The following is a 6,837-nucleotide window of genomic DNA, read 5'->3' as shown; positions in this document are numbered from 1 at the left end:
TACGGAAATACAAATCCGATCTAACAATTTTGCCTTTTTCAATAGTCAATAATTTTTTTTAAATGTTTTTTTCTTTTTTCTGAATTAAAAAAAATATATTAGTCAATCTACTATTTGAACGAAAAATACCAAGTGAATTGAGGAACTTTTCTGAATATTCTAATGAAAAATGTTAAAACATGCGCCAACTGATCATCATCTACTATATTTTGAAGTACGATAAATTTATTTACTTTTTAACTTCTCGCATTCATGGTACGTTAGATCGGAGCCACTGCCCAGGCATAATCCGTTTTTCATAAGGTTAGGGTATATTAGGTCTACGTTCGTTTTTCATACGGTTAGCTCTCCTTATTAAACCAATATTATTGTTGAAGTTAATTAGTACTATAAGGTGTCATTGATCATGAAAACTTTAAAATGAAAAATAAGATTAATAATCTGCAATAACGAGAAACGAAACGAATCATACCAAATACAACAAGAAATCAAGGTGCTACGTGTGTCGGATATTCCTCAGCATCATTGTTCATATTAAATTCCAAACGAATGTTTTTAGATACTTAACTTGACGTAAACCACACGCATTTGGGTTAACGAAAGCCATTAATGAATCATCAGAAAATCACATATTTAACTGATAATGGGAAAGACACAACTGACGGATAGTTCATAACTGTTTTTATATTTTCGATTTTACATTTGGTTCCATATATAATTGGCTGCAAACGTTTATTAAGTAGAATTATGTTTCTGAAAGAAAAAAAAAGTGTTATTGGAGTTGATGCCCAATGTTTGTTTCAGGACGCCATTTTATTAATGAACTAGGGGGTGTTCGCGCTGCGCGCGGAATATTGCTTTATTATTGCTAATAACATGATTTTTTTTGGATAATGTAATTATTTTGTCGTTTTTATTTGTTAAGAGCATTATTTGGTGTTTTTAATGTGTTATGTAGTAGGTGGTGATAGGTTAATATATTTTTTGTTTTTTTTTTTGAATAATGTGTTATTGTGTGTACAGTACTTGTTAATAGTGAAGTGAACCTCTAACGTAAAAGAATATTGAATTTCAATAACTTTGCATCTACGCATTTGTTGATTAATTCTAAGATTAACGGTTTCAACGTCAAAATTGTATTATATTTTTTTTATATTTTTGAAAATTAAAACTTTTAAGATATTTTTTGTCCTCTTCCCATATTTTGACTTGAGCCGTCACCGTCTATGTAGTTCGTTACCTTTCTGGTGTGCAGTGCTTCTCACCATCACCGGAAAAAGACTCACTTCTTTCTCTTGTTTTTCTTTGGATTCTTCACCTGTGAGATTATATGGTATTTGTTGTAGATGAGATTTCTGAGTTTTCAGTTGTTCGGTTGATTCTCACGGTATTGTAGGTTGTTCCAGTCAATATTGATTGCTCATCTTTTTCTTTAGATTTCAGCCGATGTTATGAATTGCATCTCCTTGGTTGGGTCAGAGTTTAGTCGTCTTTGATGTTTTATTCCTCGTCGTTGGCTTACCGTCAATAGTCTTTGCTCGTCTTGGTTTTCAAGATCTAGTTTTGGGTGTTCTGACTTCTATGCTCTCTTTCATAGCTCGAGGGCGGCTCCATAGTTTGCTGATTTCGTTTCGTCTCTCTTTCCCTCACTATTCTCGCATCTTTTTGCAGCTTTCATCGCATCTCTGGTGGCTCTCTCTTTCACCATGTTTGCCACTCGAGGTTTAGATAATGTTTTCGTTCGTGTATGCTATGTGGGCTTGGAAAGTAATTTTTGGTCTCAAGTTTAGTTTCTGATTTTTTGGTGGTTGTCTTCCATTCTCCATTCCTCAAGTTGTTTCTTTTCTTTCCATGTTTCCTTTGGTATAGGTGTGCGGGGTTAGTTTTTTGGAGCTTTGGTCTTTTCTATCCAGAGCTTTGTGTTTTTTCACTTGCATGGTCGTGTTGTATGTTCGTGTTTAGTTTATGAGATGTTTCTTACCTTTTAGCTACTGGTTGTGATTCCGGTGCTTTAAGCATATATCTTCCTGCTTCTTGGTGGCTTTGGCCTTTCGATTATTATTCTCCATCTGGCTCGTTTTCTTGGTTATTTGTGTTGGTGCTCTAATTTCTTATTCTTAGTTTGATTATTAATAAATATATAATTTGTAAATAAAATAAGAAAAATTAGTAAAAAAATAAAAAAATGGTGAAAGTTTATGTATTTTTAGTTATTAATAAATTTAAAATTTAAAATATATTTATATATTTTATTTATTTCGGACCAATAAGTGCGAGAATGATTAGATAGTACACAATTAGAAATTTATGGTGTAAATTATAATAATTTAAAAGAAGAAGGATTTAAAATACAAAAAAAATGAAGACACATGTCAACAAACTCTCATTCCACATGTCATAAGAAGGGAAAAAGCCAACTTTATATATATAGATTTATAAAAAACATTGTTTCAAATATTAATTGAAAACATAATATATGCAATACATTTTATAAATGAATTTATTTAATCCTGGATGCCAAAAACCTAATTAATTGAAAAATTCAAAGGTTAATTTGCTTACTAACAAAAATGGGAAGAGATATCGAGAGAATGACATTGATTTTGACGTAATAAAAAATATAACATTTATGGCTGAGTTGTGCCAGTTATACTCTTTTAAGTATAATTACCCGGTAAATGAAAGATATAGTTAATGATGCAGACTAATTCAGATATAGACAACATTCACCGAATAATCTACATTATAATGAGTCAGTTTCATCACTCCTGATGCGACACGTCAGCAGGTAAGTGGGTCCCAGTTTTAAAAAGTGTGAAAAAATGTCAAATCTGTGGCTCGAACCCGGATTACTGTGATATAAACACCAACATTTATACCACTAAACTAAAGGATACTTTGTGTGAGAATTAGTGATTTATGAGATGGTTTATGTGATAAGATCAAAGAGATTAATGAGTTTGAGTAAAAATAAGAAAGAGAGAGAGAGTATTGAAAATGAGAGAATATGAAGAAGGAATCTCTTATTCCATAATTCCTTTTGGTTCTTACATGAATTACATAAATAGATAAAAGAGTTGACAATGAGACAATAGGAAACTATAAACAATTTGGACCAGATCTGAGAATGTCACTCTCAACTATGTAGAAAGGGACAGCTCTCATCTCTCTTCATTCCTTAAGAGCACATGTGACCTTTGTTTGTCACACAGCCTCCAACGGCTCCTTCTCCTCCACAGCCTGGTCTCCACTTGTTTGAAACCCTCCAGATCACAAAGAGACTGATGGCAAGACATTTAAATCCAACACAATCCTTGCTTGACTTCCAAGACACTCTTTGTATGGATTAGGTCATCTTGCAAGTATGAACTCAATCTCTCTCATCTTGTTTCCTAAGTTCTGGCTCCTCTTTATGTCTTTACTCTAGATCTTTATTGCTTCATCTTCACACTCCCCCTCAAGCTTGACCATAGGGACTGGTCAAGCTTGGAAACCATGAAGCATTCCCTCATTAAAACCTTTAGCTTGGAAAAACCTCATGGGATAAAAACCAAGTCAAGGAAAAAGAGTAGAACACTTCATGACTAAGAGGATCAGTGTGATGAAAGATCTAAGATCTACGAGTCCTAACTTGGAATGTATGAACTCGCAAACCTTGGTGCTTGCAGCCTTGGTGAAGATGTCAGCCAGTTGATCCTCACTTCTTGTGTAGCAAGGTAAGATGATCCTTTGTTCCACTGCTTGCCTAACCTTATGACAATCCACCTCAATGTGTTTAGTCCTCTCATGGAACACACTGTTGGAAGAAATGTGTATGGCAGCTTGATTATCACAATGCATGGTGATTGGAGTTGATGTCTCTATACCCAAGTCTTGAAGTAGGTTTCTGATCCAGATTAACTCACTAATGAGCTTCCTCATTGCCCTATATTCAGCTTCAGCACTTGAGCATGACACTATCTTCTGTTTCTTGCTCTTCCAAGTGACAAGGTTGCCTCCAATGAATGTACAATAGCCTGTGGTGGATCTCCTATCGACTATGTCTCCTGCCCAATCAGCATCACAATATCCAACTACCTCTGTGCTTTTGTTGCATCCCATCCATACTCATGCCCTAGCGCCTCTCTTAGATATCTTAGGATCCTTTCAACCATGTTCCAATGGTGTATCTTGGGAGCTTGCATGTGCTGGCTTACTTGGTTGACTGCAAAGCATACATCAGGCTTGGTGATGGTCAGGTATATCAACTTTCCCACCATTCTCCTATAGTGTTTCACATCAGTATAGGGCTTGTCTTCAATCTCCCCCTCACGCAGCACCTTATACCCATCTTCTAGTGGAGTCTTGGCTGCTCTTCCTCCTAGATCACCTGCCTCATTCAGAAGATCAAGTGTGTACTTTCTTTGGGATAAGAATAGCCCATCCTTGGATCGGCACATCTCAATCCCTAGAAAGTACTTTAACTCTGCCAAGTCTTTGATATCAAAAGATGATCTAAGGAAAGCTTTAGTTAAGAGTATACCTTCTTTGTCACTCCCGGTGATGATGATATCATCAACATATACTAAGATCACAACAATTCCTTGCTTGCTGGTGAGTGTAAAGAGAGTATGATCTGCCTCAGATTTCACAAAGCCCCTTCCATTGAGTGTGGTGTTGAGCTTGTGGTACCATGCTCTAGGTGATTGTTTCAATCCATAGATAGCCTTCTTGAGTCTAAGAACATTTCCAGGTTTCACTAGGTGTTCTAGGCCAGGAGGTGGCCTCATGTAGACCTCATCTTCTAGTTCTCCTTGTAGGAAAGCATTCTTCACATCCATTTGCCATAGATCCCACTCTAGGTTGACAGCCAAGGATAGGATTATCCTTATGGTGTGAAGTTTAGCAACTGGTGCAAAGGTATCTAGATAATCCTCTCCATATGTTTCAGTGAAGCCTCTTGCTACTAGCCTTGTCTTGCGCCTCTCTACTGTCCCATCAGCATTGTACTTGATGGTGAAGATCCAGCTGCTTGTTACAGCTCTCTTGCCTTTAGGTAGCTCAGCTTCATACCATGTATCATTGATGATCATGGCATTAGTCTCACTGCCCACTGATTCTTTCCATTCCTCATGCTCCATAGCTTCCTCATAAGACCTTGGAATGTATTCCTGATCCAACTCTCCAATAAACACCACATGTTCTTGGGGATAATGAGCTAGAGAGCACACTCTTTGTATGGGATGAGCCACAGCTTGAGCATTGAAGTAGACCCTATTGTTCTTCCAATTTAGATCAACCGGCTTTCTGATCCTAGAACTTCTTCTTGGAGCCGGCTGTGAACTACTTTCCTCAGTTGCAGCTTGATCAATATTAGGCTGCGGCTGGCTTGCAATACTGGCTCCTCTTGAGTCACGTGATGATCCTGCTCCTCTTGTGTATGATGCTCAGCTTGATCATGACTTGCTGAATCCTCTTGATAGTGTTCAGCTTGATTGTCCCCCTCAGGATCAAGGTGAGGAATCTCAATCACATCAGTATCAACCTCAGTAGATGGCGTGGATTGAGTGGCCTCAGGTGTAGTGGCTCCTTGATCTTGGTGTATACTGATTCCAAGTCTTTCCATTACTCTCCTTAGGTTGTTAGCTCTATCCGAGGCTGAGTGGGACAGGTTCTCTACCTCTTCCCAACTCTTTCCATCATAGTAGCCCCTAGATTCCACAAATTTCACATCTCTTGAGATTAAGACCCTCATGGTCTCTGATACATAACACTTATAGCCCTTCTGGTGGGGAGAGTATCCAATAAAGATTGCCTTTATGCTCTTAGCTGAAAACTTATCTCTTTGTTCTCCTGGTATCAAAACAAAACAAAGACACCCAAACACACGCATATGATCTATAGATGATTTGTTTTTGTTAAGTACCTCATAAGGAGATTGATCTTGAAGGACTTTTGTGGGTATCCTATTGATTAGATAGCATGCTGTTAGGACTGCATCTCCCCAAAAATGTTTGGGCACACTTGTGTGGAACATCATACTCCTTGCCACCTCCATGAGATGTCTATTCTTTCTCTCAGCTACACCATTTTGTTGTGGAGTATATGGGCAGCTAGTTTGGTGGATCATCCCATGTTTGGCTAAGTGTTGTTTGAAAGCATTGCTTGTGTATTCTCCTCCATTATCTGATCTCAAAATCTTAATCTTGGCATTAAAGTGATTAGATACATGGTTTTGAAAATTTATGAAATCTTCTAAGACCCTATCTTTAGATTGTAATAATGTGATCCATGTATACTTTGATTTCTGATCTATAAAGGTCACAAAATACTTATGATGTTCTCTAGATATGCATGGAGATGTCCATACATCAGAGTGGATTAAGTCAAAGCAATTTTCATAAATAGTACTTGATCTAGGGAACACACTCTTGCAATGTTTGCCTAGGATACAAGCCTCACAATCACTTTTAAAGGAAATACTAGGAAGCATGATGTTCAAAGCACGATAATGGGGATGTCCTAATCTAGCATGCCATAATACATCTTTAGGTAAAGTAGAAATGGAATTTAGAGCATAAGATAAATCGGCTGAGAGCTTAGTGTCTTCAAGTAAGTACAAGTCTCCCTTGGTTACACCTTTGCCAAGCAACCTACTAGTTTCAATATCTTGAAAGTAGACATCATTAGGAGTGAAAGTAACAGTACAATTCAAGTCATTAGTGGCTCTTTTAACTGATAACAAGTTAGAGGTAAAACTAGGCATGTAGAAAGCTTTAGAATCTTTATCAAATAGCCTAAGATCACCTACACCTTTGATTGGTACTTTCTCTCCATTAGCTATCATAACATTTCCTA

The sequence above is a fragment of the Brassica napus genome, chromosome C3 (genome assembly GCF_020379485.1).
Source record: "Brassica napus cultivar Da-Ae chromosome C3, Da-Ae, whole genome shotgun sequence".
Classification (NCBI taxonomy): domain Eukaryota; kingdom Viridiplantae; phylum Streptophyta; class Magnoliopsida; order Brassicales; family Brassicaceae; genus Brassica; species Brassica napus.
This window is presented reverse-complemented; position numbering follows the sequence as displayed.